Here is a 24,477-nt window from a genome sequence, read left to right as displayed (position 1 = left end):
GTTGTTCGCACTATTTTTGATGTCATAAACAATGCCCTATTATCGCACCAATTTTTTGAAAATTGTTTAAAAATTTTTTATGTATGAAGAGCTAGCACTGTTTTTTTCAACTGGTAGATGTCTTGGTCAATCCATTCAAGGAAGATCACTTAGTCTAGTTTGGTGAAATCTGTATTCTCTGTGTATTGACAGAGACACTGGTGGCACATATTGAGGCTGTATATCCAGGTCAGACCATGCTTGTTTGAACAGATGCAGCAAGAGCAAGAACCCTGCCTGAATTTTCACAGGTGGCTCCTGTAAGGCTGCTCATGGCCCATCTAGCTTTCAGGGGTACAAGGAGGCAAAATGTACATGAATTTTTGTAGAAGACACTCTGCAATAACAAAAGGCATGGTGAGATGAGGCTATCACTCAAGGCAGTGATTTTTCTGCAGGGTGGAATCTCTACTTTCATGGGTCTATCCAGTCCTTAGCTTTGCAGATCTGAAAATGCTCAGGCACACATCACATTAGCCCTACTAATATGACACTGATGGGTATCCAAAATTAGCCATTAATTAAATTAGATATTAAATGAAGGTGATTCTTCCTAGAAGGCATCTCCCACCCAAAGGAATGGATAATCCTGACATATTTCATACAACATAATACTCAGTTTGTCCCCAAACTGTGTATGTCTCTTCTTTTACCAGATAATTTGTTTCCATTGAGTTTACCATTCTCTGCACAGTATTATCCTCTGAGCCATCTTTTCATAGCTGCCTTGGAAACTAGCCCCCTTCTGTTAACATGTTCTTCGTTCAGACAGAGCACAAGACTTCATTCTGCTTGGTGATGGTCAAGTTTCAGCGTAGTTTCAAGTCTTCTCCAAACTCTTCAATCATCGAGCCACAGTATCTTTTTTATTGCTATCATAATATATGGTGGTTTTAAAGTAAGTCCACAAATTCTTTATTAATCTTCTCTTTAAAAGATGGAGTTTAATTCCCTCCCCTACCCCTTGAGTGTAGGCTGGGCTTTGTGACTTACTTCTAATGAACAGCACATGGCAGAAGCGATGATGTGTAACTTGTGAGACTAGGTCATAAAAGCACTGTAGTTTCTCCCTGCTTTGCTCTCTTGGATCACTCACTTTGGGAGAAGCCAGATGCCATGTTCTGAGGACACTTTACTTACCAGTCCTGTGGCAAAGTTCATATGAGGAAGAAGTGAGGACTCATGCTAAAAACCAGCACTAACTTGCAAGGCAGGTGACTGAGTCACACAGGAAGTGGATCCCTCAGCTGAAACCCAGCCTTCAGATGACTGCAGCCCTGGACAACCTCTTGGCAAGAGACTTTGAGCTAGAACCACCCAGCCAATCTGTTCCTGACTCACAGTAGTGTTTATTATTTTACACTACTAAGTTTTAGGGTAATTCGTTAGCAGCAACAGATAACTAAGATACCTTAGATGGCTGAGATCATCCTTTTTTGTTTTAATTCTTATGAATTTTCTTCTCAGAGGGTAATCTCAACTTCTACTCTACAGGGACACTGAGAAGCACAATAGCTTATAAACCATCATTTTCTTATCTGTAAAAGACAAGATTGGTGTAAAGGGCACGAAGCAGGGGCTCAAATGGAAGCTGTTATTAATATTGTTGTCATTACATTATTAATATCATAATATTCATATTTTAATATTGTTGTCATTAATAATAACAGAATCTCTGAACATATTCTATTTGCCCTTCTATATCCACCCTTCATTTTTTTCCACTCTATTCTGTGTTCCAGGAGACCGACCTCTGTGGGCTATATCTCTTGCACTCAGGCTTCTGGTCGGGTTTGTTAAATGGGAAATAATAGTAGGAGATATGAAGGTCAGAGGAAAGTGAAGAGAGATCCATATTTTCTTGATTTCCTCTCTTCTAGGTCACCATGGTTTGCCTTTGTGCCTCTACCTAAGGCAAAAAAAAAAAAAAAGGACCCAGTTCATACATCCTGTCTTAGACTAGTCACTTCCAAGCCCAAGGGTATAACTGCTCCTCACTGTTGCTAGCCCCAGGGTGCTGTGCTATCCCTTGATAGTTTCCCTAAACTCTTCCCTCATACTTTTGTAAACAGTACTTTATTAAACTCTCCTCAAATTACGCCGATGCCTTGCAGGGATCCTAAGTGACACATACGGCTTAGAAATGATGTGGAATTGTTAGTTATGGCTGTTTTTAATAATAATCCTGGATCTAAAAAATGGTAAAATCTGAAAGATTGCTAAGAATCTGAATAGATACAAGATTGAGCTTAGACAAATCTCAAAAAAAATGGTAATTGAGAATATGCTGAGTTGAATTCTCTGGCAGATGCGTGTCCTGTAAGTATGGAAGGGACCTTGCTTCCCTCATAATAGCAAAACCCAGGACCTACAAGGTCAGCTCTGGAACGAGCCCTGCTGAGAGCAGAGAGAGGCAGAGTAGGAGGAAGAGGCTGGCCCAGCCTTGACTTTGTTCCCCAAGTGAACATTTCTTACTCTTAATCCCACCCCTCCTGCCCATAGGGCACTGCTGCTTCCCTTTAATACTCTCTCCTGGAATTTCAAGAACATCAACAAAAACAACTTTGTAAATATTCAAGGAGAACCAAAATGAGAGAGGCTGAGCAGGAACCACTCAGTTAAACTGCTTCCCAGCCAGCCTGGAGGATTAGAAAGTGTCATTTCATTTTCCATTCCTAGCCTGGTTACTCTCTCTCAAGGCTTTAACGTCTGTCTTACCCCATGGGGCCTGTACACCTTCACGGGCACCTAGCTTGGGTGTAATACTATTATAAAGTTGTCAAAAGGATTCACCTATGTAAAGTGCCTGGGACAGTGCTGGCACCCAGTAGGTGCTATTTTCCATAGCAGCAGCAGCAGCAGCAGCCGCAGAGCTGTTGTTATTAGTGAAGACGATGGGTGTGGAACATAAACATGTTTTGACATCTACAGTTGGAATTTATGCCAGGAGCCCATGTCTAAAGGCACAGTCCCAAGAGTGTCTGTGATAGACTATGAAAAAGCATAAAAAGCCTGATATCCACACAGAGATTATACAAGTGGTTGGCCTGTTGTTGACTTTAGTTAATGAAACAAAGAGGAGTTGACAGATCAATAATCAGAAACTTAAGTTTTTCTTAACCATTGAGTAGAGTCTTTAGAACCTAGCTTAACATTTCCATGGTTTATTCTGAACCTCAAGTATTATTCAGTGCAGTAAGACAGGGTTAGCCTGGGGTGACTGAAGGGGCAAGACTTTCCCTGGCCCTAAATGGCCCCAACTGGTAGCTTCTTGAGTTCTTATACCTCAATTATACTTTTTTTTGTACTATAATTTTTGGCCCGTTTCCTCAGTATAGGCCTTTAGCAACCATATTTTATTGCTTTGAAAGTGAGAAATATTGTTGAAATGTGTTGAAATGTTAACTAATATGGGTTGATTAAAAATGTGTTGAAATATTAATTAATATTGGTTGATTAATAACGTTTGGCTAGAATATGGAGGCCCACTCATGTCAGAGTTATTGGTGGTCCTGAGGCACCCCATAGCTCAAGAATCAGGATTTGGAAGAAGCATTAGTTCTTTGTGGACATGACCTGTGAAAGCTGCTCTAAAGTAATCACTCCAGTCTCCAACAAGCTGGGAGGAGTTCTGTTTGACATTGACCTGCCTAACAAGGTTTGCCTCAACTCTGAGCTCTCTGCTGGAGACCCTGGGGCAAAACAGCAAAGGCCATTTCCTACCTCTGCCCCAAGTAGCAAGGGCCTGGGCTAAAAGGGATCTTCTCCTGACTTCAAGACAGACCCGGGACCTGACTGTCCTGTTCAACAACAGGAGTTTTGGTGGAGCACCTCACTTGCCCTGCTCCTCCCTAGCTTCTCAGCAGTATGGTCAAGCTGAAAAATAAAGAAAAATAGTGGTTGGCTAATGACTGTAAATGCTTTCTCATCTTCCATTTCCCCTTTTTATTCTTACCTGCTTCTAATCTACTATAAACTGGGTAGCCAGATGTCAAATTTTATTGTACTTGCGTATGCTGCTGGAAGGAGTCAATTTTGGAAAGCAGTTTATTTTATTCTTGAGTCCTTAATGCCCATGTGGAGCTCCTTTTGAGGAAAGCTGGCTGTCTGACTCTGCCATCATGGAGCAGGAGCGGGCAACAAACCCAAGAAGAACTGGCTATAGCTCAACCAGAAGCCAAAGAGACAGCCTCTAAAGGACACCAGTAACTAACTGAACCAATCAGACCCTCTGTTTTGGAGAGTTTAAATGTGAGTCTCAAGAGGGCATCCCATACTGAGGATGCTGGGGAGGAGGAAGAAGCCTGCAGAAGTACAGAGAGAAGGCAGTGAGCTGAAGCCCCAAGGTAGAGCAAGGCTGTAGGAGGAGTAATGGCAGAGGCAGAGAGTAGCTTTTTCTTGAGGGTGAAGCCCCAGAATAGAGGCAATGGATGCCAGAAGCCATTAGGCAATGCTCCAGGCATCAGAGATGCAGTGATCCCAAAAGACTCCTAAACCATGTCCTGTTTATCTCCAGGGCTGTTTTAGGGAGAGAGATGGTTCAGCATAGGTGCCCCTGTGTATGTGGCTATGGGGCTGTTTTTGTTTGTTTAGGAAGGTGTACTGTGGAGAGGTAAGGAACTCAGATTTGCTATAACTAGAGTATCCTCACTTTCTTGATTTTTTTTTTTTTTAATTTAAGCATTTGATCTATGGAGCCTGGAATATATATTAAAATTCACTCTAAAGGAGACATATTTTTGAGCTGAGGTCCTATTTTCCAATTTCTTTTCCTTTCCTTTCAGGTCTGGCAGGAGGCTTTTATATTGCCTCTCAGGTGTGAAGACCAGCCACTTTGTAGGGCTTATAAAGAATGAAATAAATTTTGAAAAAAGTTAAATGAAATTCTTTTTCAAGATGTTGGCTCTAAAGTTCTTAGAGTATCAGCTAGCATGACTTTTAGATGCTTAATTCAAGGTCATGGATTTCCTCTCCCTTCTCACCTCTGCTTTCTCAACCCTTCGGCTCCAACTCCCACCCCACTTTTTTTTCTTAGACTTCTTTTTATCTATTTGAAATAGATTTGTTGAGAATGGTGTGAACCAAAATCCACTGTCTATTTTTCCCTATTTTAATCATCAGTTATACCTTCATCAATTGTTGAATTATTGAATTGGATTTTATTTTAATTTCTAAAATAAAATAATTTTTATTCCCATCCCTCACCCCCCTCCCCTTGGCAACCATCAGGTTGTTCTCTATATCCATGGGCCACTACGCTTCTTTCTTTCCTTTTTAACGCCTACAGCACCTGGTATTCCTAGTGGTCTCCCATTCAAGTATTAACCAGGCCCGACCCTGCTTAGTTTCTGAGATCAGACAAGATCCGGCATGTTCAGGGTGGCATGGCCGTAGACTCACTATGCTTCTTTCACTGCCTTCTTTCAGACTGTCTTGGCTCCTTCACACTTGCCTTTCTCTGTGTTCTTCTGACACAGTGTAATACTTCCCAGCACCAGGCATTATTACATCGTGATGACAGACAAGAACCCAAGGTGCTGGTGTTAAGAGACGAAGCCGGCCTCAATGAGGACATTCATTGCCAACTGTCACTGAGGAATGGATGGACTAAGCAAAAAAGAAAGGCTTTCGAAACAATCCAAAAAGAAATCCAGAAGCCATAAGGAAAAATGGACACATAAAATAGTTAAAACTTCTGAATGGCAAAAGATACCATAAATAAAGTCAGAAGGCAATGACAGAGTGGAGAAAAATATTTGCAACACATGTAACAGACAAAAGGTAAATGTCCTTCCTATGCAAAAAGTGCTCTATGATTTAATAAGAAAAATATGAAAAACCCAATAGAAAAGTGAGTTAAGTTTTGAACTGTCAATTCACAAAGGAGAAAATGCAAACTTCCAAAATAAAATGATGATTGACCTTAGTTTAGGAAAAAAACTAAGAAGACAGATAACACCCAGTAAGAAAATGCCTGAATTCATACATTGTTTATGATCTATTAAGTGAAAAAAAAAAAAGTTGAAAAATTAGACAGATAGATAGCATGATTCAATTTCTGTGCTTTTAAAAAAAGCATGAAGAGATAGAGAGCGATCAATAGGTAGATCCATTTAAACGAAGAAAAAAAAGATATGCAGTAAATTGCTAACATGGGAAGTGGAAAGTGGGGTCTTATGAGTCTTTGTATAGTTCTTTCTTTTCAAGCATAGTTGGGGCATGAGTGATTCTGCCTTTGTGTTCTCACTAATTTTCAACCAAATCATAAAATGTGATATCAATTATAAAAAGTAATATCATTGCAGAGATATTGGGATAACTGACCCATCTGAGGCATGCCAATTTTGCTTTAGGCACTGCAAGAGGGTATTTCCACATGTTAGTTTATTTTATCCTCACAACTCCCTATGAAAGACACTATTAGAACCATTTTGCAGATGAAGAAGATGGGACTTCAAGAGGTGAACAATCTGTGATCATGGTTTATCAGCTATTTGAAGCAAAGATGTGGTCAACATAGGTGACACTCGGGTTATTGGAAGGACTAGATTTAAAGCCTCCAAACGAATGAACCCCCTTTGAAATCCATGCATAGTCCTTAAATACTGGGTCTCAATCTATCCTTCCCCAGCTGTCAAATTCCCTTCCTTATGGCTTTTGATGTCCTGGATACCTAGAATTGCCATACTCCTGCCAAGGGACCCAAGTGAGGGTATAGTGAGAGTAGGAGCTTGAGGTCCCAAGCTCTAGAAGGTAACTTCACTTCCCATTCACTTTATCCTGGATTAAGCAAGACCAAATAGTAGTCCAGGTGTGTCAACTCCCCACATTTTCAACAACATTTTCAATTCTTTTGCCTCCTTTTTCTCTGACACAATTCCATCTAGGAAATCTCCAGAACCCCCTTTCCACAAAGCAGGCAGCCCTTGCCCAGGGCAGTGGCAATGACTCCAGACCTCTGGTGAGTTTGTGTATAGGGGAGAGGGTGCTAGTCTTTCATGCTGGCGTGGAGGGAGAGAGGGGACTCTGTGTAAGGCCAAATATGCCGGGAGGAGCTAGAACTGGGGGAGCAGGTGACATCTTCGGGAGGGGGTAGGAAGAGCAGGAAAGCCAGTAGTTTTAAATGAGTCTGCATGGTTTATTACAAAAGTAGGGGCTGGGGGTAGGGTGTTCTGGAGCCACACTCCAATCCTGGGGAATAAGGTAGCCCGAAAAATACAAAATACTGTGAAAGAGACAACTAAACACCTGAGGCAGGCCCTTGGTTTGTGCTTAAATGATACATATTGGATGTGTATGGAGTGGAGTCTTCCAAGTTCTGATGACTTGATTCAAGTATCACGATGTCTGTCCCACCATTTGAATCTCCTCACCTTCCAGTGAAGAATCTTCCCTCTTCCCTGACTCCAGTCCCCAGAGCAGAACACTCTTCCAGCTTTCTAGGGGATGGGCAAATTGCTTAAGATCATTCGGTCCTGCCCACCAAATCAGGACTATTTTTCCAAGGCAGGCAGCCCTCCTCGGCTTAGTGCAGGGGCCTTCGTTAAGTCCCTGCGTGTTACCTGGTCGTGGTCTTCAATCTTTTTAACTTCAACCTTCACAAAGAAATAGAAGTTATATCACAACCCGATACACAGGTGCTCCCTAGAGCACAGTGATGCACGCTAAAACAGTAGTTTAACAAACAATGCTGAATACTTACCTTAAATTTTACCTATGACATACTTTTCTTTTTCATTGTTTAAAATGTTTGTAGCTGCTTGCAACTCACCCAGTTGATTTAAGACCAGCAATTTGGAAAACACTTAAGACAACCAAATTATGCAGACATTTTGGAGAGAATAACCTTGGTTTGCCACAGCCATGTGTACGAGAGGAGAGATCAGGATAAAGGGCATGTTGTCATCCAAGGCCATCTCTTGGACCTTCCTCAGTAAGAGATTCTCAGTAACCATAGGGTTAACTGTATTGAATCGGATGATGAAAGGGACCGCTGTAATTCTAGAATGACAATAAGATTAATTATTGAGAGCTTTCTATATGCCAGGCATTGTTCTAAGCACTTTATTCCAATATATGCCTTTAATTTTACAAAGTCACTACGCCATAAGTAGTATTATTAATTAGTATTATTAATCCCCGATGGACAGACAGTTTGAAAACTTAACTTCCAGGAAATAGGTAGTAAGTATAGATGCAGGAATCAAAGCCAGGCAGATTGGTTCCTGTGATATTCTGATTTATAAGAAATACATATTTGGTCATACAGATGACCAAGATATATTTCTCATATTTGGTCTTCGTTTTAGGTGTACAGCATAGTGGTTAGACATTTATATAATTTGCCAAGTGATCCCCCCAATTAGTCTAGTACCCACTAGGCACCATACATAGTTTTACAATATTATTGACTATATTCCCTGTGCTATACTTTACATCCCCAGGACTATTTTTTAACTGGCAATTTGTTCTTCTTAATCTCTTCACCTTTACCACCCAGCCCTCCAATCCCCTTCCCATCTGGCAACCATCAGTTTGTTCTCTGTATTCATCTATTTCTGTTTTGTTTATTTGTTTATTTTGCTTTTTTGATTCCACATATAAGTGGAATGATATGGCATTAATCTTTCTCTGTCTAACTTATTTCACTTAATACCCTCTAGGGCCATCCATGTTGTCTCAAATGGTAAGATTTCATTCTTTTTTTTATTGGTGAGTATTATTCCTTTGCATATGTGTTCCACATCTTCTTTATTCAATCGTCTATTGGTGGACACTTAGGTTGCTTCCATAGCTTGGTTATTGTAAACAGCACTGCAGTGAACATAGGGGTACATATATCTTTTTGAATTAGTGTTTTGGATTTCTTCAGATAAATACCCAGAAATGAAATTGCTGAGTCATAAGAGTTATCTTTTTAATTTTTTGAAGGACCTCCAGACTGTTTTCCATAGTGGTTATACCAATTTTTGGTCCCACCGACACTGCATGAGGGTTCCCTTTTCTCCACATCCTCACCAACACTTGTTGATTTATTGATGATAGTCATTTTGACAGATGTAAAGCGATACCTCATTGTGGTTTTAATCTGCATTTCTCTGACAATTAGTGATGTTGAGTGTCTTTTCATATGTCTATTGGCCATCTGAATGTCCTCTTTGGAGAAATGTTTAGTCAGGTCCTCTGCCCATTTTTTAATTTGTTTTTTTTTTTTTTTTGGTGTTGAGTTGTATGAATTCTTTATAAATTTTGGCTGTTAACCCCTTATCACATGTAGCATTGGTGAATATTTTCTCCCATTCAGTAGGTTATCTTATTATTTTGTTGATAGAGTTAATTTTTAAATATGGTCTGAGGCAGTGTTTAAACTTTATTCTTTTTTATGTGGATATTTGGTTTTTCCACCACAATTTTTTGAGGAGACTATTTCTGTGTTGAATGATCTTTACACCCTTTGAAAATTAAGTGACCATAGGTTTATTGGTTTATTCTTGGACTCTCAAATTTACTGCATGGATCTATAGGTCTATCTTTATGCCAGTTCCACTGTTTTGATTACTATGGCATTATAGTTAGTTTTGAAATGAGGAAGGGTTTGTCCTGCACTTTAGTTCTTTTTCAAGATTGTTTTGGTTATTTGCAGTCCCTTGCAATTGCATATGAATTTTAGGATTAATTTGTTCATTTCTGCAAAAAAGCCTTTAGGATTTTGATAAGAATGGCATTGAATCTATGTATTGTTTTAGATACTATTGTCATCTTAGCAATACTGTGTATTCAAATCCATAAACCTGAAATGTTATTTTCTTTCATCAATATCTACAATGCATGTCTTGTATCTCCTTGGTTAAATTTATTCTTAAATTTAAAAAAAAATTAATAGACTATTTTAGGGAGAAATTTTAGGTTTACAGAAAAATTGAGCAGAAAGTACAGAGAGTTCCCATACAGCCTCTTATTTATCCTTTTTTGTTCTGTTATAAATGGAAATGTCTTAATTTCCTTTAGGATTTTTAATTGTTGGGGTATAGAAATACAACCGATTTTTGTGTATTGCTCTTGTACCCTGCAACTTTGCTGAATTTGTTTATTAGCTCTAAGTGCTAATAAACATTTGACCCTTGTTCTAGTCCACACACCTTCTCCCATCCCATTTAATTGTTGAAGAAACCCAGTAGCTGAAACTTGCCCAAGGTCTTGCTGCCCTTATGGCTGAGATTCAGCTGAGCTCCATGCCCTCCCTTTGAGATTCAGAACTCTAGCTCACCCCTTTAATTGGGGGGGGGGGTTCCGAGTCATTTGCAGACACAAATTTCAGCGAGTTCCTTCCACAAAAGCCCCTGTCTATCTCTTCCAACTCCCTCATCTCTACCCCACCCCCTTTGCATTTGCTCCCATTTACCCCTGATCATGAGCCCCGTGGGACTCCACTTCACCCTGGACCCCAGCTCTGGCTGCCAGGTCATGGAGATAACTGGAGGTAAATTAAACCCCAAGATCCTTTGCCCCTGCCCTCCCACCTGGAGCAGAGAACCACTGGGGCACCTAACTCCTCTGCTTGCCCCACTCTCCTGTGACCCTGGTCTTCCCGGCACTAACTCAGGCCTCTGCACAAGCTGCCCTGGCAAGGTCAGGCCCTTTGCCTGCAACATTCCTGTCAGGAAAACAGGCAAATTCGGTTTGCAAACCAGGATTATTTTAGAGGCTAGTTCCCCACTTCTCTCTCCACCTTCCCCTATCCCCCGGCTTGCAATGTGGTTTACATGTTCACAAAAGGCAGTCAGCCCTAAAGGTAAAACTCAGAGGAGCTGCGGGCAGAGACAGAAGGGCGAGAATGCGGCCTGGAGTTTGAGTGGGTGGGGAGGGAGGGGTAAGAGGAACCGCAGGCCCAGTGCCCCGCCCCGTTGCCTAGGTGACGGGGGGGGAGGGGGAAGAGGATGAGGGAGAAGTGGCTGAGTGGGCTGAGTCGATCCGAGAGTCTCAAATCTTAACGCCACCAATGTCTGCTGCTTCTGCTTCCAATAGCTCAGTCCCTACTGAAGGAAGCGGGCGGGAGTCCTTAGCCCAGGGAGAGTCTTTCCATTCTTTTACCAATATCCAGTGTTCACGGCTGGGGAGAAATAGAATGTCAGCCCTGGAAAACGGCTTGCCAAGTCTCCTGGCCCAGTGACTTTCAAGCAGGTTTGCAGCACCAGATGCTTGTTTCAAAGGAAATCTTACCCAGAACCCCAGTATGCAAAACAGGCACCTAGAGGACTGCTCACCCCATCCACTCTCCCCAAGGCTCTAGGGTTGCACCACCCAGAACGTGAAAATCTCTGGTTTGAGCCCAAACCCTCGTTCGTTGTATAGATGGGAAAACTGAAGTTCCCAGACAGCCATTGACTTACTCAAGGACACCCAACAAATGAGTTCGTGGCAGAACCAGGATAGGGAACGGCCTGCCAAGACCATAAGAGCCAGCAGAACCCTTGAGGGAACAGAGACGAGAAGCGGGTGGGGGTGGGGAGGAGCACACGTTGTCTTAGGAACCCTGAGTTGCCAGATCTGCAGGAACAACACAACTCCTTAGTTTAACAGAAGAGGTGACTGAGCCCAGAGAGGGGGCAGTGGTTTGTTAGTGGAGTGATCTGGTCCTAGAGGGAATAATACTCCCTTAGAAAGAAGACGAATTTGAACATTTGGCTCTTTGGCCAGCTCATGCAGTCTTTAATGAAATTCCCAGGTGCCAGATGGTGTAGGGGGAGGAGCACTGGCCTCAGAGTTTCATCCCCCTCTGTTACAGACAAGCCCCATGACCTTGGGAGATTTATTTTAAAAGCCAAAGGATCATCCCTGGTTTGTAAGAGGTCCAGAAGAGTAATAGGATTAAATGGTGCTTCAGACTGTTTTATATTGTTTCTAAATGTCAGGGCCTCCTTTAGGGGGAAGGTGAGTAAGCACAATGTTCTTTAAAGAATGAATTTGACAGTGGGTTTTTAAAAGGCCCTTTATTTTTCTTTTCCATTTTTCATGGCTAATTATAAAGTAACACATGGCCATTTCAGAAAATGTGTAAAGTACAGAAAATGAAAAATAAAGCAGAAAATAAAATCATCCATAAACACATCACCCAGCAGCAACCATTGTTCAACATTATTGTACATTTCTCTTAGTCTTTTTTTATACTTTTTCTGTAGTACAGAGCATATTATGTTGTAATTTTAAAAAATAATTTTTTTTAATGCTTAATAAAGCATTTCCTTTTACCCAGTATGTCATGTCTGGCTAATAGGAAAAAATTACAAAGCATTCATAAAGACGAAAGGCACAACTTGAAGAGACAAAGCAAGTATCAGAACAAGGCATGGCAGGGATGTTGGAATTATCAGACTGGAAATTTATCACAGCTATGATTAATATGCTAAGGACTCTAATAAAGTAGACAGTATGCATACAAGAACAGATGGGTAATGTAAGCAGAGAGATGGAAATCCTAAGATACCCCCCGCCCCCCCAAAATAAAGCTAGAGATTAAAAAAAAAAAACACATTGCCACAGAATTGAAGAATGCTTTGATGGGCTTATTAGTGGACTGGACATAAATGAGGAAAGAATCTCTGAGCTAGAGGTTATATCAATAGAATCCTTAAAACCCAAAAAGCAAAGAGAACAGAGACTGTAAAAAACATAACAGAATATCCAAGGACTGTTGGACAACTACATAAGGCATAACATACTGGTAATGAGAATACCAGAAGAAGAAGAAAGAGAGAAAGGAACAGAAAAAATGTTTGAAACAATAATGACTAAGAATTTCCCCAAATTAATGTCAGATACCAAACCAAAGATTCAGGAAACTCAAAACTAAGCTCAGAAGCTCAGAGATCACCAAACAAGATAAATAACATATTAAAAAAACTACCTCTCAGCATATTATTTTCAAATTACAGAAAATCAGAGATAAAGGAAAAAAACTTGAAAGAAGCCAGAGGAGAAAAACACCTTACCTAGAGAGGAACAAAGATAAGAATTACATCTGAATTTTCCTCAGAAACCATGCAAGCAAAAAGAGAGTGGAGTGAAATATTTCAAGTGCTGAGAAACAACAACAACAACCAAAAAACCCCCCCAGCAACCTAGAACTCTGTATCCTGCAAAATTATTCTTCAAAAATGAAGAAAAAATGAAGACTTTCTCAGATAAACAAAAAATAAGGATATTTGTTGTCAGTAGATCTGCCCAATCTAACAGATTAGAAGAACAGTTTGCTCAAAATAATAATAGCAATGATGTTTTAGATATGTATGCTTATGTCTATATCTTATGTGTGTATATATATATATTCTTATGTATCCTTATATGTAAGTGAAATGAATGACAGCAATGATACAAGGGACAAGATGAAGAAATTATGATTATTTTTTTATTACAAAGTACTCACATTACCTGTGAAGTTGTTTGAAAGTGGACTAGGATTAGTTGTAAATACATATTGTGAACTCTAGGGAAACCACTAAAAAAAGTATTCACTGATATTAAGAAAGGAGAAAAAGTGTAATTATCTAAAATGCTAAATTAAAACCATAAAAGGCAGAAAAAGAGTGAAAGACACAAATAGGAACAAAGAACAAAGATAGCAAATAGAAAACAATAACGGATATGGTACTGATGCATCTACAAACCAAGGAGAGCCATGATCGTCTGCAATCACCAAAAGTTGGCAAGAGGCAAGGAAGTATCCTCCCCTTAGAGCCTTTCGAGAGAACATAGTCCTGCAGTCACCTTTACTTCAGTCTTATAGCCTCCAGAACTATGAGACAACAAATCTCTGTTTTAAGCTGCTTAGTTTGTGGTAATTTGCTATGGCACCCCTAACACAAAAACTAAGTTCATTCATTTTTAGTCTTTCTTGTTTTATAATAAGTTCAGGTAAGTCTATATATTTCCTTGAAAATTAACTGGACTGCATCCCAAAGTAGTACTTCATTCGATTATAATTTTATTATGATTTTTCTTCAACCCATTCATTATTTAAACCTGTGCTTTAAAAATTTTAGATGTACATAAGTTTCTAGCCATCTTTATATTGTCAGTGATGCCTACTTTTATTTCTGTATCATCAGTAAATGTTTTGAATTACATCAATTAAAAAAAATTTGGCAACTTATTGTGCAGCCTAATAGTCAATTTTTGTCAATGTTCTATTGCGTTTGAAAAATATTTTTGCTAATTATTTGCCAAGTGTTTTTTTTCAAATTTTCTGTGTAATTTTTTAAAAGTTTATTTTCTATGTCAACAATATATAGTTTTACTTTTTAAATTCAAAATGAAAACTATCTTTTAATAGGTAATTTTAACCATTCACATTTTTTATAATTATTGATAATCTTGCACTTATTCCTGAGTATTTTATTTGTATTTTTCATTTCTATGCTTTTTCTGCATTTCTTTTATTTTTTCATCTACTAATTTGAAAGTTGCATATTCTATTCTAGAATTCTAGTTATTAATATTTGTTTTTTAATTGTGGTAAAATGTACATAAAATAAAGTTTACCATTTTAACCATTTAAAAGACTACAATTAGGTGGCATCGAGTACATTCACACTGTATGGAGATCACCACTGTCCATCTCCAGAACTTTTTTGTCTTCTCAAACTGCAATTCTGTACCAATTAACTTTAATTCTGCATTCCCCTGTTCCCTAACTCCTAGCAACCACCACTTTACTTTCTGTCTCTATGAATTTAACTACTCTAAGAACCTCATCTAAGTGGAATCGTACCTTTCCTTTTGTAACTGATTTATTTCATTTAACATAATGTCTTCAAGGTTCTTCCATGTTGTAATATATGTCAGAATTTCTTTCCTTTATATAGCCTAAATAATATAACATTGTAACACTAATTTTTTACAACAGGTTTATTGAAATATAATTCATATACCATAAAATTCACCCTTTCCAACTGTACAAGTGACTGTGTTTGGTATATTCATAGTTGTCCAATTATCACCAGTATTTCACTTCAGAACATTTTCATCATTCCTGAAAGAAAACCCATAACCATTAGCAGTAATTCCCCATTCTCCCCTCTCTCTATCCTCTAACAACCATTAATCTACTTTCTCTCTCTATGATTTTGCCCCCCTAGACCTTTCATATAAATGAAATAATACGATATTTGGCTTTTTGTGTCTGACTTCTTTCACTTATTCATGTGGTAGCATGTATCAGTACTTCATTTCTTTTATGGTTGAATAATATTCCATTGTATGGTATACCACACATTTTTTTTTTTTTACATTCATCAGTTAATGGACACCTGAATTGTTTCTACTTTTTTAGCTACTGTGAATAATGCTGCTATGAACATTTACATAGAGGTTTTTGTGTGGACATATGTTTTCACTTCTCTTGGGTGTATTCCAGGAGCAGAATTGGTGGATCATATACTAACTCTATATTTAACATTTTGAGGAATTGCCAAACTGTTTTCCAAAGTGGCTGTACCATTTTACAATCTCATGAGGGTTCCAATTTCTTCATATCCACACCAATACTTATTATTAGCTATCTTTTTTTTATGATAGCCATTCTAGTGATTGTGAAGTGGTATCTCATTATGGTTTTGATTTTCATTTTCTTAATGATGAAAGATATTATGCATCTCTTCATCTGCTTATTAAAATTTATTTAAATACACATTTGCAAATATATTGTTTAAATAATTCATTCGCATCCATGTTCTCACACGACAAGGCAAAAATATTGACAAGAAGCTTTTTTATTTCCCTTCACTTTTGGGGGGATATTCCTTCCACAATTTTACTTTGCTGACATCTGAAATTTTAGTTTTAGGTTGTTATTTTGTAAAATTTTCAGGACATTCTTATCAAGATTTCTTAAATTCTTGGTTCACCTTTGGTTTTTGTATGACACTATTTCTTCTTGGATTTATTTTTTTCCTTAACTGGAGCACAACATCTAATTATTTTTTGTTTTGTTTAGTTTTGTTTTCAGAAGGAATTTAGAAAGGGAGAGGTGAGTCAACTTTCTTAGTACTTTTATGTCTGCAAACTCCTCTATTTCATCTTCACATTTAAGTAATAATTCGGCTACTAAGTAATAAATTTAAATGTCCATTTATTTATCATTTTGTTATCATTTTGAAGATATTGAATTGATGTTGCCAAAAAAAAGTTGACATCATTTTTTTATAGCAGGTAAATCTGGTTTTTTCTACGAGCATTTAATTTAGATTTTTCTCTTTTGTCCTTGATGTTCTGAAATTTCACTATGATTAGTCCAGATGGGGGTTAAAAAATTACCTTATTGGTACCTGGTGGACCCTTTCAATCTGAAGACTTTTTTATTTTAAATTCTGGGAAATCTTTTGTTATTATTTCTTTAAATATTGTTGTCCTCTCTATTACCTCTGCCCTTTATTTCTGGAACTCTTTTTAGATAGATACTGACACTATTCTGAATCTATTCCCCATATTTTTACGTATTTTTTACCATTCATTTCTAAATCTTTGTGCTGTATTCTAAAAGAATTCATAGACCTCATCTTCTAGTTTCCTGATTCACTCTTTAACTGTGTTCATTTTGTTATTAGCCCATCTATTTTTTAATTTCAATAATTATATCTTTTATTACAAAATCTCTAGTTATTTCTTTTTTACAACCAGCTATTCCTGTTTTATGAATAAAACAGTTTTCTTTATCTCTCTAAGGGTTTATAATTTTATTTTTAAGTCTAGTTCTGCTTACCCTACTAACTCTGCTTGGATGTGCATTTACCTGGTTTGTTGGACCTGTGATCTCTTTTTATAATATCTCACACCTCAACTATTTGGCGATTCTTATCTGTGTGTGCATTTTTGCAGTTGTAATGTCTTGTTAGGCTGATGGCTGCCTCTGATGGAGCAGTTTGCTTTTAGGGAGGGGCAAAACAGCTGCTGGAACTTGTGCTCCATACTATTTTGATGGGCAGAACCTGCTGCTGGGTGGGAACCTCAGCAGCTGGTCTTCTAGACTTGGATGTTTTTCATTCCTTCCAGACTTTAACAGCCACTCAGTACATGGCCCTTTCTCGTTAATCCAAGTACTTACCTCCCAAACTCTTATATACAAAGTATATGGAGAAATGCAAGCCCAATAGGCCTCGCTGTTCCTGCTACAGTTCCCTAATGAATTCCCCTATCAATTTCCCCTGGGCACTTCTTTCCATGACCTCTTGACATGGAACATCTTGGTGTTGCTTCCTCATCTTGGAAGTTTCACTTCAGCTACTGCTGTTGCTTCTTTCCTCTCTAATCCAATCCTGTTTGCTTTCAGTCTCATAAAGATTTCTCACACTTTTGGACCATAAAGAAAGCCCCTACTTGTTTGAACATATGTTTTCTCCCTCTGTCTTTTCTAAGGTTGCTAATAGGCTCAGTGTGTATGTGCATGTGTGTGTGTGTGTGTGTGTGTGTGTGTATACACACACATACATACATATATATAATTCTGTATTTTTTTCCACTTAATATTGTATTAAAACATATTTTCAGATATATGAGTATAAATGTGTGTGTGTATTTTCTGGCCATGTCTTCTGAATATTTTTCAAACACAATAGAACATTGACAAAAATTGACTATTAGGCTGCACAATAAGTTGCCAAATTTTTTTTAATTGATGTAATTCAAAACATTTACTGATGATACAGAAATAAAAGTAGGCATCACTGACAATATAAAGATGGCTAGAAACTTATGTACATCTAAAATTTTTAAAGCACAGGTTTAAATAATGAATGGGTTGAAGAAAAATCATAATAAAATTATAATCGAATGAAGTACTACTTTGGGATGCAGTCCAGTTAATTTTCAAGGAAATATATAGACTTACCTGAACTTATTATAAAACAAGAAAGACTAATGAGGAATGAACTTAGCTTTTGTGTTAGGGCCTAAAAGCAATGATATTTTAATAACAAAAAGTACAGTTATTGCCCAAATCTTGGTTCTTAAACACTATTATCCAGTAAAGGTAACCAATCTTTTTTGGAGAACTGACTGATTCTAAGACTGAGGCATGGACAGTAAAAGATAAGCCTGGAACATCTTTTTGCTTCAGATAGTATGGAAATGTCAGAAAAGATGATGGGGTTATGTCAAAAGAACACAGGAGTCAGTTGAAAGAGCTCCCATTGACCAAATCTAAGACAATTTGAACATCAAAATAAATAATGATATAATAAATAACTCATAGAATCTATGCTGATATAAAAATGAATAAATAAATAAATAGGGAAGAAGAAAAAGTTCTTTCTTAGAGTAGAATTATAACTAATAAATGAGATAGGATTGATGGAATCAGAAAACCACCATTTGGCAACCATGAAAGTGAAAAATGTTTCAAATAAGTATCATTGACAGATGCTAGAACTAGTGGGTAAAAATTTTGCGGGAAATGGGATATTTTCATTATCTCCAAGCATCTTCCCACGAGATGCTTGTTAATTATAAAGAGAAAAGTCATAAGTTTACAGAGAAGAAACCTGACAAGTCACCACTTGAATGAAGTGATCAAAGTTAACATCACCAGTAATGTGACAAGGAGACATCATGTGCCTTCTGATTTGATAAGGACACATTGTAGTTCTGTCGTATTTCTGACAAAAAAAAAAAAAAAAAAAAACCAAAATCTAATTATGGGGAAACATTGGACAAACCCAAAGTGAGGAACATTCTACAAAATAACTGACCTGTACTATTCAAAAGTACAAAAATCATAAAAGACAAGAAAAGAGTAAGAAAGAATTCTAGATTAAAGACTAAAGAGACAGGACAAATAAATGCAACGTGTGACCCTAGATTGTATCTTTGACCAAAAGAAACATTTTTTCCCTTTTGCTATAAACAACATTACTGAGACAATGGCAAAATGTTTATGTCCATGAATCAAATAATGATATATCATTATTGATTTCCTGATTTGATTATTGTTATGTAAAAAAAGGTTTTATTTTTAGAAAAAACACTCTAAAGTATTTAAGGATAAACAAACCACACACACACACACACACACACACACACACACACACACAGGAACATATTTTTATGCCATTAAAAACTCTCCCATGAATATTCATTCAATATTCATCATGATATAATACACCACTGGCTGGGTACATTGTAATTTACTTAATCATAACCTTCATGTTGGACATTTCTATTATTACTAATTTTTCCTTATGATGAATAATACTGAAATGAACACCCTTATATTTAATACTCACCAACATTTCAGATTTTTTCTTTTGGATAAATCTGTAGAAATATTAATTATTGTTCAGGAGTATGAACATTTTAAGGTTCTTAATACATACTTGATTCATATGAATTGAAATAACCCAATCGTGTTCGTGCATATTCTCATTCATTTAAAAGTTTTGCTAGATTGAGGGGAATTATATTTCATATTGTTTAATTGACATTTCCTTGGTCATGAGAGAGGAAGGTTTTTTCCCTAAGAATTTGTTAAGTGTTTTTTCCTGGTTCCTGAGGGATTCCTGACAGTAATACATTCCTCAGGAGGGTGAGAATAGCAAAGCTGTTTGTAACTTCTAAGAAGTAATAAATAACGATTACCATACTAGAGCATGCAGTCAAATCACTTGTGACACAACCATATTACTGCACAAGATTGAACTGACAATTTATTTATACTCCTAGAATGAGGAAACACAGTATCTCCAAGAGGAAAGAGAGGGTGATAGGAGGAGGTAATTTCTTTGCCTGTTTGTTTACTTACTCCCCTCTTTCCCTCTTCGCATCTCTCTCTCCTCCCTTCTAAATACATGGATGCATAGCTAATATATTTTTATGTATTAATGCTTTATAATATAATATAACGTTAAATATTATCATTTTAGTATAACGTAATACAACACAATATAATATAATCCATGACAATATAATGTATGTATGACTTTGCCAGGCATCGAGGGGATTCAGAGATATGAGGTCAGGTGTCTTTCCTCTGGGGACATACACTCTAGTGAAGGCAACAAGATTCGTGTCTCACAATTCCAAGGCAAGGAGCTAAGCCTGGCACCAGCTCCCTTTATGAGCATCCTTGCATTGTCCATTAATCTGAGTTCCGCCTTCTCTGAAACCTTCCTTGCTTTTCTTTCTCTGCACCTTACTGTGCTTGGAGTCTCCTTCATTTACTGCCCCTCATCTAACTTAATCACCCTTCAAGACCCATTCAAATGCCACCTCTTCTAAGATGCTTTCTCTAACTCCTCATTCTTAGATGCAATAGTGTCTGAGCTCTCTCTGCCCACTCCACCTCTCCTATGAAACTTAGCACTTTAGACTTGGCACTGCAGCTATTATTGTACTTGTCATATGTCCTCAAATAGGCTGTGAGTTCCTAGAGGACAGAATCCAGTCTGATGCATCTCTGTGTCCCTGTCACCTACCACAGATCCTGGCATAGAGAAGGCACTCTGTGAACATCGGGATGAACATATCCATACAATATCTTTCAATTTCACAGTTTCTCACATCCTTTGAAATGTGTGCAGTATATGTACAAGATTGGTCTAAGTGTTGTGTTATCACCTCTGAGTAATTGCAGACAGGTTGGCCTGTGGGTAAGTTCCCAAAGGGAAAGCAGGAACTGAGCACGTGAGTGTGAAAAGAGTACTGGACAGAGTATTAGAAGTCTGGGTTTCTACCCCAGCCCTGCCACTACTGAGTTGTGTGACCTTGGAAGTTCATTTATTCTTCCCTGGGCCTTGAAATACCCTTCCATAGAATGAGGGTTGGAAGAGATCTCCACGGTTCTTTCCTTCTTACGCATTCACTTTTCTGGCACAAAGTGTGTTGACTGCCCTGGCAGCTCCCAAAAGCCCTCAGTACCTAGAGACTAAACTGAAAAAGAGAAAGTAGCTGGAAGCTATTGGGCAAATATAAGTTTTCTATTTTCTTGAAGGCTGTGGAGTTTCAATGAAGGTATTTCCCATGGATATCTTTTTTCTCTTAGGTTTCATAAATTATTTCCCTTACATACATTTATATACATGTGGCCTGTCTTAAAAAGTAATTATGAATGTGAAGGGCAACCCTAGGCACAGCCTAGATTAACTGTCAAAGTATAAAGATGAGTCCATTTTCTAAGGGAATTGATAGATAGATTAGATAGATAGATAGGAAGATAGGGAGACAGATGAGAGAGAGAGAGGGAGGGAAGGGGGTAGAGAGAAAGAGAGAGAGTTTACTTACATATATATGTTTGGTGTGTAAACTTCTTTGGCCTTTCTTGCGCATTTGCAAACACATCAAACTGATGATAATGGTTTCCTCTGGGGAGATGGGGAGGGTATTGGGGTCAGGGACTCCAAAAGGACTTTAGTCTTATCACTAATGTTCCATTTTTTACAAGGAGAATGTAGCAGTATATTATTTGTATAATTAAAAATTAATGATAATCAATAATAAATTGAAAGGTCCAGGTGATAGTTAATACTGCACTGCCATAATATGGGGTCTTGATACCTGTACGAGTATCTCTTTATTTTTATTTTCTCATTTTTCTGTCTTTCTATCTATCTTCTGTCTGGATATAATAGGAAATTATTAGATTTCTAGCAACAAGAGATTGGTTAAATAAAGGTGTTTCAATTCATAAGAGTATTCTGCAATCATTAAAACTTCTGTCTCCTAAGAGTATATATTTTCATGAAAAAGAAGCGGGTTGAGTGAAAAAAGAATCAAGAATAAAAACTTTAAATAAAGCACAAACTTAAAGATCAGTAACATGGCAAGTACAGTTTAGAAGGAGGAGATGGTAGATGCACTCACAAGAGAGGCCACTTTTTCACTGGGACAGGGTATCAGACTTGCTTCTGAGCTTCCTGGCAACCATCAAGGGGAAAGGAAAACTTGATTCCTTCCACAATGCTTCTTAGCAGAAAGAAGGATGCATACCAATTATGCAGAGGGGAAAAGCTTGCCATGAAATGCTAAAAATAATTTTATGTAAATATCATTATTATTGTCTCAGGAGGAAACTGAAGCTCAGAATGATTAAGTAACTTCCCTAGAATCCCATAACCAGTAAGTGGTATGGCAGGAAATTAAATGGTGCTTCTCACTCATGATCTTATTTACTCCTTGAAACAGCACAAAGAAATGTGTGTTATTGTCCTATTTTAGAGACAGAGAAATGGTGGCTCATAAAGGTTGATGTGCCTAAGGGCACAGGAGGAAAAGGCAAAACTAAGATTCAGACCCATGTTTTAGGATTCCAGCTCCAGGAGGCCACAGAGGACCTCTGCAGCAACTCATTTCCCACCATCAAGTCCTCTCCACCCCGCAAGGCCCTAAGGCTCAAATCCCCCATTGCTTACTATTCTGCAAACACATGGTTTTTTCATCTATAATTCCCCATTACTGAATGCTCTTACACCATTGTCCTTATTGAAACAGTCTTCCTATTCTTCAACATCTATACCAAATTTCACCTTCTTTGCTCTCCCTTGTTCATGATCATAAGTTATTCATGATCATAACTTCATTTGAGCACTTATCGGGACATGCTATAATTTTACATTTACAAATCTATTGTCCTCTCCAGATTCTGAGTTTCACAAGAGTCTGGATTTTATCTAAGTCATCTTTATATGCCCAGAGCCTAGCATTGTGCTTGGCACATAGTAGGCTTTTAATAAATGTTTGCGAATGGATGTGTACTACATATTAACTTGCCCTCGTTCTGAGTGGCAGAGGGCATACAATGACTTAGACTTTTTAAACTAGTAAGAAGGATAATAAAAATTGTTCTGCCATACAAAAGGGGAAAAGGAAGCCCAGAGAAATTAACTTTCATTAGTTTCAACCAATGTTCTTTTTGTAAAATTTAATTTGTTAGAAGCTCAGTATATTTTTAAATGTTTAAAGTACCTTAATGCATGATTAGAATTTTAATAATTAATAACTTTAATATCTATGATTGAGAGTTAAAATTTGATAAGCTATTTAATTTCTGAACCTGATACTTCTATTTTTCCATAAAGTGAAATGCGATGGGATTACTTTCCAGATGGGCACGCCTTCCTTGGTTCGTCATTGAGAAGGTCACTGATGACCATAATTATCTCCTCATTTATGTGCTCCTGTCCAACTGAGACATTTCTTGAAACACATTATACTTATTCAGGGTTTCTAAACTTGTCAATTTCAATTGCTTTTGCTCTTACACTAACACATGTTGACACATGAAAACATAACACTCTTCTTATAAAGCTATGGAAAACTACCATGTGTGCCTACCAAAACTTTGAGAGATATCCTCTGTAGTGGTCAGGGTTATAACAAGTAAAATTCGCCCTAGGTGGTTCAAATGAAGACACACAACAGAAGGAATTACTTATAGAGACGTGAGCAGAGTTCAGGGAACCAACAGGAGATGTTGGGCACTCAGAGACCAGCATCTGAGAGAGAAAAGAAAGCTGTTACCACCCACAGGCCTGAAAGGACAAGAGGAATAAATAGTATTATGGAGCCCAGTATGAGCTGGACCTGGAAGAAGGGACTGCCTGTCAGGAGCTACAGCCATGAAAGGAGCAGCCACTGTCAAAGACAGGCCATCACAGCAGGGAGATGGGGGGTGGAAAATATGACTCATATCTCTTCCTGTTCCTTATATCCTGCCAACCAGAAGTGAACTAGCAAGGGAGGCTAGGGCAGATAAAATTTCTAGGTAGTGTGGGGGGCGGGGGAGGGGGTTGCCAGGGAGCAGAGGATGGCTAGCCAGCATATGCTCCAAGAGCCAAACTAGAAAAACCTATGCATGGTGGATGCCATCAGCCACTTGACTAAAAGGATTGAGTTCGCCCCACACTCCAGCCACAGTGCTTTGGATGTGATTCCCAGGAAGCAGAACTAGAATGGGATTTCAGTTAAGAAACTTGATTAAAATTTTATTGAATTGCACCCAATCTGGTAGTTGTAAGAAATCTCAGTAGGATTATGGACAGTTGGGGTGAGGACTCAGAGAACAGAAACTGACCATGTGCCTCAACTCCGTCAGGGGAGAAGGTAGGCTCATGGTCAGTCCTCCTGCAAGCCTGCCCCCGAAGAAGGATGAGTGCATCAGATAGTCATAGCTTAGTGACACTTGCCATGAAGACCTCAGGCTCCCTCCGATGGCTCTGAACCCAGACTCCCCAAACAGCCTTGTGTTTCACATTTGACTTCGCATATAGCTTTTTTGTAGAGGGAGAATGGGCTGATCAGCCTATGAAAGGTTCTGATTCTCTTTGCAGTTACAGCTCATCGAGTATTAATAAACTGGCCTCTGATGTATTTGATGAACTTGGGGATTCTAAATCAAGGTCCATCGTATAGCTTCCCAACAAGCTTTACTTCCATTTCCAGGGCTCAGTCACACCC

The 24,477-nt window shown here is 38.1% G+C and overlaps 2 pseudogenes; both read right to left on the bottom strand.

The window, feature by feature from the left end:
- Positions 1-149: 149 nt before the first annotated feature.
- LOC120604356 (40S ribosomal protein S29-like) lies at positions 150-320 on the bottom strand (annotated as a pseudogene).
- Positions 321-5,317: 4,997 nt separating this feature from the next.
- Positions 5,318-5,435, bottom strand: LOC120604658 (uncharacterized; annotated as a pseudogene).
- Between the last annotated feature and the right edge of the window lie 19,042 nt (positions 5,436-24,477).

Source organism: Pteropus medius, unplaced genomic scaffold (genome assembly GCF_902729225.1).
Source record: "Pteropus medius unplaced genomic scaffold, Ma_sr-lr_union100, whole genome shotgun sequence".
Taxonomy (NCBI): domain Eukaryota; kingdom Metazoa; phylum Chordata; class Mammalia; order Chiroptera; family Pteropodidae; genus Pteropus; species Pteropus medius.
This window is presented reverse-complemented; position numbering and strand designations above follow the sequence as displayed.